Below are 12,675 nucleotides of genomic sequence, written 5' to 3'. Positions count from 1 at the left end.
TATACCTATAAGGGCCGTCGAAGCACAAACAATACTTTATACATATTTCACTATTTTGGTTTTATCGTATAGAATAGATAATAAACTATTTCGAAAAATTTACATTATTATGTAGTCATATATCTTAAGTAACAATCTAGAAACTGTCTAGAAAGTTTACTGTAATAGGTACTATGTTTCAGATGATATATACAAATTGATTTTATCGACATTGAATATTTCAAAAACATATTTAGTATTTAAACAAAATTACTTAAACATTCAATCAGATGTTCTTTCGTCTATATTCTCTACGCATTGGTAGTACCTATGAATTTAAAGAGAGTATTATAATATTTAATGGAATATAATTATATTATAACTTCTCAAGTAGATATTCTTAGAAATGTGGATTACAAAACAGTATTACTAGTAGGAACTATTTATATAACTTATAAATGTTAGAGAGGTGAATATTAATCTCAATGACAGTATTTATCTTAATAATTTATTATCAGTATTAATGTTTATTATAAACACTTTAGTAAGTAAATGTAAATTATATCTTATCTGTGGTTATATGTATAACAATTTTAAATTATACGATAAATTGCTGGAACCTGTTAGAACTATTTAAAAAGCATTTAATATGTCATTTAGTTTATGCAGTAGGTATTTAACGAAGAAACTGTCTCATTCTCAGTCTTACCTAAATGTTTTTCTTTCCGAAAAATTTAGAGAAAAGAACGTAGATAGGTACGCAGAGATAGACTTTGTTAAAAGTGATCTGCGAGGGAACCTCATTCTCACCTACTTGAGTAGACAAGCAGCTTGCTTTGTAAGTTGTATTTTGCTCGTAGTGTGTAATTAGGCAGTAAAGTTATAGGATAAAAGCCATGACATCTCACTTCTCCGGAATGGCAATGCATGACAGGTATCACAGACGTCATCTGATAACGTGATGAACGTGGTGCGGCTATGCATAAAAAAAAATAGTAAACAATTCCACACGCACTGAAAATCTTCCATGACTCTCCTGCCGTTAATGATTATTATTTACATTTTTAGTTCATATAATTTAGTATAAAACTCATGATACTACTCTACGTATAGCATACTATAAATCTTGAATGCTGGATAATAAAATTAACAACCGTGCTATGTATCTACTACCAATATCATATGTTGTATTAATAGGTGATATTACAGTAGTTGTGTTAGTCGTATATTCCTATGAATCATAGGCTAAATTACCAGTAGATATATATGGAAACTCTTAATAAAACTATACCTTTGCTATTATACAATATACATTGTAATGTTATTATATTACATAAATAGTATTATTAATGTGTATCTACGTCGAATTTCTGTAAGATTGTTTCAGGGTGCATATTCAGTGAACTTCTACAATATTGTTTAAATAAACACCGACGGACGAGGGTAGGTTAAAATAACCGCTTTGTGCGGTTAATTTCGTGTATCTAGTCGAATAAGACAGTTTCCGTGTATCAATTTAGTACCGGAATCGCATTATTTCATTTGTCGGGTCGGTTAAATTAAAAGGAATCATAATATATGTCATGTAACGTTGTTATTTTAATCTCCAATGTCTATATAAATGTTAGTCGATGTATTGATGGAATTGTTAAATTTATGTTAGAAATAAATAAAACGAATTTTAATTTGTTTGAATTTATTATGCATTTTCCGCTTGTTTTTCTTATCAGTGCCTGTTTAAAGACTTATAATGGCACATACGTCGTGATGTTTTTAAATAATAACAATATAGTAAATATCGTCACGACGAATAATGCAGATGGGGTAGTCAAAGTACAGAAATTGATAACTGTCGATGTGGTGAACACAACATTTGTCATGCCCTGGGTATATTGAATTCAATGGACGAGAACATCACCGTTCACGATTTTATACCAGTTGTGACTGGAGCGGGAACACAACTACTATTTTATTTAAAAATCAAATAACACTAAAAAATGTGTATTTTCCCAAAAGGGCTCACAGCGAGAAGGAAAAGTAACAAATAATTAGGTAAAAGTGATATATATAAAATTGATATCAAAAATATAAACTTTATAAAAAGAATGATAGACAAGGTGCCAGCAACACCATTTTTTAATTTGCAATACTTTATTGTAAAATAATATATAAGGGATAAAGTTATCTTAAGAAATAAATTAATACAATGGAGGACTTAACCCATAAAGATATTTCTTCCAGGCAACACTGATTATTTATGAAATATGTAGTTAAATAGGTGTTAACTTTCTTACCTGATGGTCGCGGGTTCGATTCCTCACACGGTACAAACATTTCTATTCTTGTGCATATTTTGTTTGTATCGGTTTTGTTGTTTATATATATATATATATATATATACATATATGTATTACGTATGTATATAAAAAAAAAATAAGTATTTATGTCAGTTGTTTAGTTTCCTAATAAAAGCTCTGCTTAGCTTAGGACTAGATGGCGTTGTGTGAATTGCGGAGGGATTTTATTATTAATTTCTTATTAGTAAAATATTAGTATTCGATGGAAACCAAAGAGGGCCACTAGGTCTCTAATATAAATACACATTGTCTCTAATGATAATACAATACGGTTGGGGTCAGCTGTAACTCATCTATAGGCCACCCTAAATATCAGTATATGTATAAAGAAACTTACGAGAAAATGATTGTGATATTAACATAATAAATTGACTGCGTATTTATTTTTGTCGTAGATAAGCATTGTTTTAAAAAGGTAACTGTTATTAGGTATTTATCTGTGATATTGTAGCTATTGTACATTATCATTGTGTTTAAACAAACTCAGGAAAATATTAACATTAAATATATTAGTTCTTATTATAAATATATATTTTCAAGTAAATAATGTAGTTAAACGAAGAGAGTTTATAGTTTAATGTAATAAGATAAACATAATATCGTTCTCAGTAAACATTTATGTTTCTTTTCAACTGTTATTATTTTAGTACCAGGCGCTGTGGTATACTAGAAAAAAAAGGTTAAAAATACAGATAACTAAGGGCTTTAGCTATTTTTAAACGGATTATAAGATGCATAATATTATTTATTGACTGATTTAATATTAAATATATTTCATAAAAAAATAGCAACTACATATTTATAAAACTCTTTATTATTAACAAAATTGATTGCTTCAGTATTTGAAGTAATTTCTTCAGTAATAAATCATCATATATATATATTTATATTTCTTTATTTATTTACGTCACACTGAGTGAGCTTTACAGTCTCCCAATATGGCCACTTAGGAAGATTGTATACAAATACACACTAGTGATACAACATAGAAAGAAAAGAAAAATAATACATAATCTTAATTTTACATGCTACGTAAATAATTTACTGCCATCCAACGAAACAGCAAATTACAAGTAAATATGTCTAGATCTGGAAAGCGACTAACTACACCATTGTATAGACACAATGTCAGAGAAGTAGGAGCCTGTATATATATACCTGCCCATTATCTTCAATTTCAACCTTTCTAAGAAAAATAAATACCTAACAAAACAGTTTTAAATAAGACTGGAAGCAGTAAACTGAGTAGAGTTTAGGCAGCCATGATTTATTTAAAATGGTGTAATTAAATCTTATTTCAGAGTAGTTAATAGCGGTAAATAATATCATAATTAGATACTAATTTTGGCACAGTTCTGTTACCGTGTTCTTTTTTATTATACTTTACTTCATAGTATTTTACATAATACAAATGGTGGGTCGTTGCAGGTACAACTTGCTGTAATGGGGAATCGCTGCCCAGGAGACCTGCGACTGCGGAGCTCCGACACAAACCATTTCCCATCTGTTGGTTTATTTTTAAGGATTATAATAAAATCATGCACCCAATTGAGCTAACGGTTTACGCTGGCGGGGCAACAGTGGAGGATGATAAGATGAGTAGGTCAGGTCTGTTAGCCCATTCTTGTAAGTTCATCATGAATTTATCACAATGGTTTCCAGGAATGATTTTCCACGTGGAGGTCAACCTGAGAATATCCTAATAAATATATAATAATAATCCCCGTCCCATCTGTGTATCCAGCGTCTTACACGAAGGATGGGCCTAAACAAGGCGACCAATTTGCCATTGTTGTTGCAGCAAGTTCTTAATTAATACGAGAAAAAGAACATATTATAAATGAAAGTTGCCGCCACTATTTGTACCCTTATATTTTTTAAACTACGTAACGGATTTTATTACAGTTTCCGCCATAGATATAGTGATTTTAGACAACGGTTTACATGTATAACATATAAATATTGGAGTACAGTATAGCCGAGAAATTCAAAGTGTTGAAACGGACCCCTGCGAAGCAGAGTCGTGTCGCTAAAGTACATAATATAAAGTAGAGTGCAAGGAAAAATGAAATCCAAAAGAAGTCATGCAACAAACAAATTTCATTATGAAACTTATATACAAATATTTTGCATAATATGATTTCTTTCACAAGACGCCATTCTGTCTGTGCGGCTGTTATTCAATACGTTGTTATTGATTACAAGTTTTCTTCGCCGATCTTTCATGCTATATTAGTTAGCTGAGCCAGTGTAAAAACTCTCCCTAAAACTAAAATACTATTTTATGATAGCCCCCGACTTTGTAGGTAAGACCCGTAGTATCCGGAATAACGATATGTGCTTATAGTTCATCACCGTACGGCCGTCATCATTTGATTACTGTATAACACAAACATACCATTCTCCCTTCAGTTCACAAACAAGCATTATTGTGTACTCGTATCATTAATAATAAATCAAGTTATGTAGTTCAAATCAATTCAAAATCAAGTTAGCTCGAAAGTTATCATTTATACCTACCAAAGATCAGCTTCAAGCATTATCATAGCATCGATTTGTAGATTATGTGTTACAGCATAGACAATGATTTATAAATGTTTTGTTTGTTAACGAATTGGGATGAATTGAGGATAGCTGGTAAGGGATACGTCAGTGAAAACAGCCTTTAAATTGGTTAAGCCATTTCTGATATTAGCACGCACCAACGCAAAAATAAACAATTAACTAAAAATATATGTAGATATGCATAACGTAATTTTTTTTACTATTTAAAGTTTACAGCTCCTGTTATACGGTACGATTATGACATGTGACATCTAAATTAATTGCATAATGTTAAAAATGATAATCTTTATCATTACATAGTGTAAAACAAAGTCGCTGTCGGTGTCTGTCCGTCCCTATGTATACTTAAATCTTTAAAACTACGCAACGGATTTTGAAGCGGTTTTTTTTAATAGAACTGTTGTGATTCTAGAAGAAGTTTTATATGTATAATACATGTACAACCGGTCAAAGCCGGAGCGAGTAGCTAGTAATTTATATATGATTTCTGCAATTATTTAATGTGGGTGTAAACTTAGGTATCTACTTGCTGAAGTATTCAGGTCGCGTCTAAATAAAGGTCTAAATAATTAATTTCAAGTATTATTCAAATTACTTGATTATTCAGTGGAGCCGCTCTAATAAGTTGTTTGAGACGTAAAGTATCTTAGGTATAGCATTAGTAGTTCCTACATAAGTTTATCAATATTATTCATAATAAAAGAATGATAATATTTATCTTTTTATTACTTTGAAAGTCACGTACAAATCTAGAATCAAAATCCTAGACTAAATTGTCTAGATTTTGATTTTATATTAAAGATTAGTGTTTAAATTGGCTCGACTGAGATACGGACCTCAGATCATCTATGTCTGCCACTCACTACTAAGTCGTCTATAAGTTATTATTAATTTCTTATCCCAATACCATTTCAGGTACGATATGTAGTTAGATAAAAACAATAATAATAATAACCAAGGATAATTCACATAGCACTGTCTAGTCTTAAGCTAAGTACACCTTGTCTTATGGGTCATCCAGACCTAAACACGCATTTATATACTCTTGACTACAAATGATTGTATCGTGCGAGAAATCGAATTCGACACCATAGAAAGTAAAGCAGTGTCAATATACTAACATTGTACCTATATGAAATTGCCACACCCTTTTCATTGCAGCCTGTATAGATAGATATATATGTATAATATGAAAATATATATATGAGTAAACATTTGGCACTGGTTTACATCACCCCGACTGAAGAATAATGAAATGAGTGGCGCCGCGCAGTCAGACAAATAAGTGTTGCAGATTGGGAGGATGCCAACTATTTTATTGAAACGCACCGCACAATGAGACGGCATGGCTACATGTCTTTTAGACATCCAATGCGTTACCTGAAACTTAAAAGTGTTTTCGATTGACCTTAAAACATCAGTTTATAATTTTCTTCTAAATCTAACGCAATACATTAAGAATATTTAATTTTTAATATTGCAATCGATCCTTATCATTATAAATAGATAGAGACAGGTTAAAGGCTAAGTAAAAGTTAACATAAAAATATATATAGACTAAATATAAACAGGAACATAATCACAAATTAAATAATTTTGTATAAACCTAACCTATATCATGCTTCTAAAGGTTGGCAATTAAATACCTAAATAGAATATACTGTTAAAAGTTCAACATAAGACCATTCTTTTAGTATTCAGTAAATGATAAAGACAAGTAATATCTTGCGTATTCTATGCTTAAAGAATATTAGGTATACACTTATAATTATCTACGTATTATCTGTAATAGTAACAGCTTAATTCTGTAGTCGGAATTTGAATTGTTATATAAAATTGTGAATTTAATTTGATTCCACCATGAAGAATAAATCGTAAACTTTTTTTTATATAATTTTAGTTCTCTGTATTTTTAAAGTAATATTTTTTATTCCATTTACAAGTTTATTTTTTATTTTAATCATAAACTTCTAGATTCGTATAGAGAATTGCATTTCTGTTATTGTATTCTTATTCTTAAGAAACACAAATCACTGAAATTTCACTAAACATTATCAATATTGAAATGTTTACAGATTAATAAGCTGTGTGCTTGTGTGCTTATTAATCCTCATAAAGTTTGTATAGGTATAATTGAGCCGATTTAGAATGAAATTGAATATTGTATAAAATCAAGCCAAGAGCGAGTAACTCTTGAGATCTATTGGTTCTACGCAAGTAGAATTAAATAATGTCCTAAATATATATAAATGTTTCAATACACATATGGATCATGACGGTAAACAGTATTTTTTTCGGACTACTCGAATGCTGTTGGCCGTAGCTGGCCTTTACAGGTTCACCGGACGATAGGGGGCGAGTGCAGATGGCACTCCAAACCCGCGGAAGGACTTATAGAGCGGCTGAATGCCAACACCCGCTTGACGGATACGACTTAAGAATATAAATTATTTAATTAATTGTTTGTTGCAACTGCGAGCTGATATTTCAAACTTCTAACATATTTCCAATATTTTTTGTCATATCGGAACTGTATGGTAGTATAATATTGGACAGAATTAGATGACGCAACTCCATCCATCTTATGTGTCAATTTTGGCCTTATATATAGCTCCTACCATAGTGTCTAATTGACTATCATTATTTTTCGTAAATAGAAATAGAATAAAATTTGAGAATTCATTAAAACAGTGTTTTAGTGCAGAAGGGAGTTTGTTGTCAATAAATAGGTTTCAAATGTCAAGGGAAGTAGTTTAATAGTGGCTGACACGCTTAGTTTCCATTTAATTTCAAGTCCTTGCGTTTTCGACCTTGGTGGTTAGGCATTATGCTACCTTACTAACTTGCTTTCCGATGGTCGCGGATACTATACTAGCACAATACACTACGTATATCATAGTACAAAAATAATACATAGTATATCGAGCAGTTATCTAGTATCCCTATAGGTACATGTATATGTAGTAAGCTCTACTTGATTTTAGAATACTAAGTACCCATAACACAAGCTCTGCTTACCTGGGACTAGATGGCGCTGTGTGAGAAGTGTGAATAGAGATATTTGTTCATCTTAATCTATGTGTGAACCCTAAAAACGATACTTGTATAGGTAAATGGAAAATACTCTTAAGTACTTGTTTTCGATATATCGAATAAAGTTAGACTTGTAAATTTAGTACTTAAATCCAATTAGGTTATTTCCAGAAGGTCGTGTGACACATATAAACATACAGTGGGCGTATTAGACCTACAAAGTTGAAAAAGTCAATTATACGATTGAAGTGTGCCTTTCATAGGTGAGTACTAAGTACGTATCTACCAGAGGGGACTTTGTAGAAAGTCGTCTGAGTGGGTACTTCAGTGTCATCTATTTCTGTTGCCAAGCTATGTGAGTGTGTTTAATGCTTGCGATCCATTAATAAGTAGGCATGAAGTATAACAGTTAAATTATAGAGCACGAATGTTAATGATAATGACAAATTCGACAACTTATGTAGTGATTTAGATTTACGTATGGTCAGTGTTGTAGCAGATTCTAATCTACAAGTTGCTATAGCATTAAAACAATTGCGCCATATATTTAAAATTGTTAGGCAAACAATGTTCAATACAGTAGGAAACTATATTAAATTTTAATATTGTTGCCAAATTACGGAATGTTCTTGCCATCATTTTATATTTTTTTATGTCACACAAGTTTCGATCGAACTGACGGCCGGCCTGATGCTGATTCGCAACCGTCGTGTAGAGACAGGAATAGATCCTATTAAAATAGCTATAGGTATATCTTTATGAAGAAGACGATACATTAATATGAACGATTCGCTCTTGACTAGTTATTCCTTGAATCAGGCTAATTTGTATAAAAATGTAATTAAATTATGTAAAGGGTTTTATAAAGGCTCTTATCCATTTTCTTTTTGTTCCGCTGAAAATCAACGGTCATTGAAATACATATTTAAATTGAAAAAAAATATGAAGATAAGAAAGTAAATCCATTTTTATCTATTAATAGATAATATAATTATCTTCCTATTTCCAGAAATTGTTCGCAGAGTCAGAAATTGTTTAATTTGTTACATATTTCTTAGTTTAGCCTTATTCTTTGTAGAAATTTTTACTTTGTGAATGTTTTGGCTTCCAGTCTCTCAATGTTTCTCGTTATAAGTTTTAGTTACTATGGTGACGGAATAAGAATACAATGTACTGTGCGAGGAATCGAATTCTTTACCAACATGGCGGCGTGCTAAACCGTTAGACCAACGAGGCCGTCGTTGTCGGTGACGTATGACGTACATACGTCACCACTTCGTTGCAATAAGAGAGGACTACGGTGACAAAGCATAAGTATGAGTATGTAATTTTATCTTATCTGTGGTGTAGTGTAAGTGAATAAAGCATAAATACGTAAAATAGTAAAATCAAAACAATAGTACATATTAATTTTGTTTATATGCCAGCCATGTTGCCAACCATATTTAGAAATAATATAAGATAAATTATTGTAATTGTTCTAATGTGTAGTATACATATATATATATATATATATATATATATATATATATATATATATGTTATAATTGTCAAATGTATATGTAAAAATGGTTGACAATAAATGTTTTTCTTTCTTTCTTTTTCTATATCATTTAATAGTCAAATAATTTATACCGCAATGAGTACATTTAGCAGTCAATCTTGTACTTCAAACCTAAGATCGTTTCACAATAAGGCACCCACCCTGAGCAAATGTCTTGTAGGACTCGGAGACAAAAATTATGGAGCAGATATAGGGGCTTTTTATGCCCCCTAGGTCGTCATTTTTCTTCCTGACCGATCACAGTTCACAGAAAATTCTTTGCACTCGATTTCCACGTCCAGAAACAGTAACTCTCGACTAAGAGGCTATATCATACTCATTGTACAGAAACCGGTAGGAACGACGCGGCATTAATAAGTTTTGGAGGAATATTAATTTTTCTTTCCTCATTAATTAGAAAAGGTCAAATTACAAAATTATATTATTAATGTAACTAATTTACCTAAGCAGAATTCATTATCATAGTGACTGTATTGTTTTATTATTAGCTGACCCCATTACGTGGGGTCTGTGTAAATAACCGTCCACGAGGATGATTACGTTTCTCTCTGTCACTACCACGTCGGTTACGTACCCACGCACGTCATTTTCTTCGCGAATATTTCAACGTCAAAACCACTGAACCGATTTTAATTAAATTTGATACATAGATAGTCTAGGCCCTGACAAAGGACATAGGCTACTTTTTAATGCGAAAAAAGAGTTGTAAGGAGTAGAAAGAGGAGATACATAAAGTTATATAATTCCTCATTTTTAATAATTAAAAATGCTATCCAAGATCACAATTCCACGCAGACGAAGGCGCAGGCACAGCTAGTAGTTTATACTCGGAAGTCGACTGTCTTGGGAGTTTAGCACATCGCTTTACTTGCGATAGTTGCAGTTTCGATTCATTGTACGATGCAAATGTGTGTTTATGAATAAGATTGGTTGCATTGGCTGTGTGTTTTCTATGTAAGTATATTTTATTTATGGATTAGAATGGAATGATGCACTCGTCTGCGCTAAAATTTACATTAGCTACACACCAGTGGAAGATGATAAAGTGAGCATAAGATAAGATTAGGCTTATCTTGGCAAACAGCAATTTATCACATTACATAAAAGTATTAATATCAGTTACCTAATATCCATAACACAAGCTCTGCTTAACTTGGGACTATGACGCTGTGTGTGTTCTGATATATTATTATTAATTTATATTCAACTTACTGACCCATGCAACTACGTGTCACTCTTTCCCCGTTTGTGCATTGATTCACCACATTTTCCATTGACGCTTTTGTTCGTCATAATATGATGGTAGATAAGTGTCATATCCAATAGGCAAATAATTTCTCAATTTGAACCACACAAAAACAGACGCAAACAAACTCTTTAGGTCTCTAATATTAGTATAGATATAAGTATGTTATTATGATCGTATATATTACATCCTGTGACGAAGATATGAAGGGTAAAGCGGGACACGCATCGGAAGTAAACTGATGTCAGTTGGACCCGACCTCTTGGCAGGTCCTAACGATATTTTCGTGAGAGATATTTTTGGTATGAGGTTTTCCCTTATTGACATCGAAATTTATATTAATAGGATTTTTTCTTACACCTTTACAATATTATCGGTGATAAAATGTAAGTTGGACTCCATTCTCCGCAATTAGCCTCTCATTTACGCCTTTGCGCGTGTAGAACCAAACTACTAAAGTAACTCCTACCAAAAGCGCAGAAGTCTCCTGGTGTCTTCACAGGCTTCACAGACAGATACAGACCTCTCCTCGCGACGGAGAGTGATAAAATGTAATCATAAGGACTTATTAATATAATATCCATTATTGAAAATTTTCATCAACCCCAGACAATTTATTCTCATTTGTCCTTTCATGTTCAAGCTCAATTCCACGTGATGCCTCAGTATCAGTTCAAGGGTCTTGCAATATAATTTAAGTAAGTTTCGTATCATAAAGTTGTAAGTTAGAACCTTTTTTTTTATTTATTGATCGTCTCGTTCAATATGGAGGTTAAAAACCTTAATCGAAGGAATAATAAATACAATGCAGACGAAGTTGCGGGCATCAGCTAGTACAATATATTGTAATTAGTAAAACATGTTACTAAAATCGGCAGCGATATCGCAGGAATAGTTGGAAGCGGCTTAAATGGTAAGCAGACAAATAATAATAATTATCATTTGCCTACGCATGAGGTGACCAAGGAAACGATGCAGGGTGTTATTCATCGTTGCTAGTCACTGGTTTGGCGTAGTTAGGTTTGGTGTAGTCACTAGGTACTTGTGAAGAAATGTGATATTTAAGAAATACAAAAAAAATCTGTACTTTCTTAGATTTTATATATTAAGTACTAGTATAAGAAAAACGCCTATCAATTCTTATAAGTATGAACAAAAAAGTTAAAATTCAAATTTATAATTGGGCTGTTGATGTATTGCATAATAGCAGTGGTCCGCAGCTGCGTTTGCTTTTTTGAGAGAAAAGAAGTCTATGTCCGTGGTAAAATTTATCTTCATTTCAAATTTCATTAAGATCCTTTCATTCTTTTAGTCATAAAAACGTATCTCAAATAGATGTCTGTAAAGCGTGTCTATAGTTTAGCATTTATAGTACTATGTGTTACATACGGATTCTGCATATAACTCTCATCGCCTATCTCACTATGAATCCAGATTTATTGTAACATAAAAGATAGAATGTTTTCCTCCTCGTGATACAATCTATATTTATGTAAAATGTTATTAAGATCCGTTTAATCTAGAAAACTAACCAATAATTAGTAAATCGCTGGATCTTACCACGTTTTATTTTTATTGAGTTCCGGATATTTCAGCAGTGTTTCAACTTCCATGATCACGGGTAAACTCTGGGTCTACTCTGATAAGATCCTAATTATACTTAAAAATGATGACCGCGTTAAATTTTAAACAGTAAATAACAAATGAACAGACATTTTAACGCACATTTCGTATTTATAAGTATGGATATTCGTTTAGGTAAATTGAAACAGACTAAAGTCAACAGTCTAGACGGCAAAGGAAAGGGAATACTTTGTATTATTTTCGTAGTGTTAATTTCCCAAGGCCTGAATCATATCCGCCCCCATGTGCAGCGCATAGCTGTATATAAACAGCTGGAGTTCCCCAACATGCGTCAGTCGCTACGAAAA

The sequence above is a fragment of the Achroia grisella genome, unplaced genomic scaffold (genome assembly GCF_030625045.1).
Source record: "Achroia grisella isolate CSIRO2021 unplaced genomic scaffold, CSIRO_AGI_Agris_v1 utg2138, whole genome shotgun sequence".
NCBI classification, from domain to species: Eukaryota; Metazoa; Arthropoda; class Insecta; order Lepidoptera; family Pyralidae; genus Achroia; species Achroia grisella.
The sequence above is the reverse complement of the archived record's forward strand: the minus strand, read 5'-3'. Positions refer to the sequence as shown.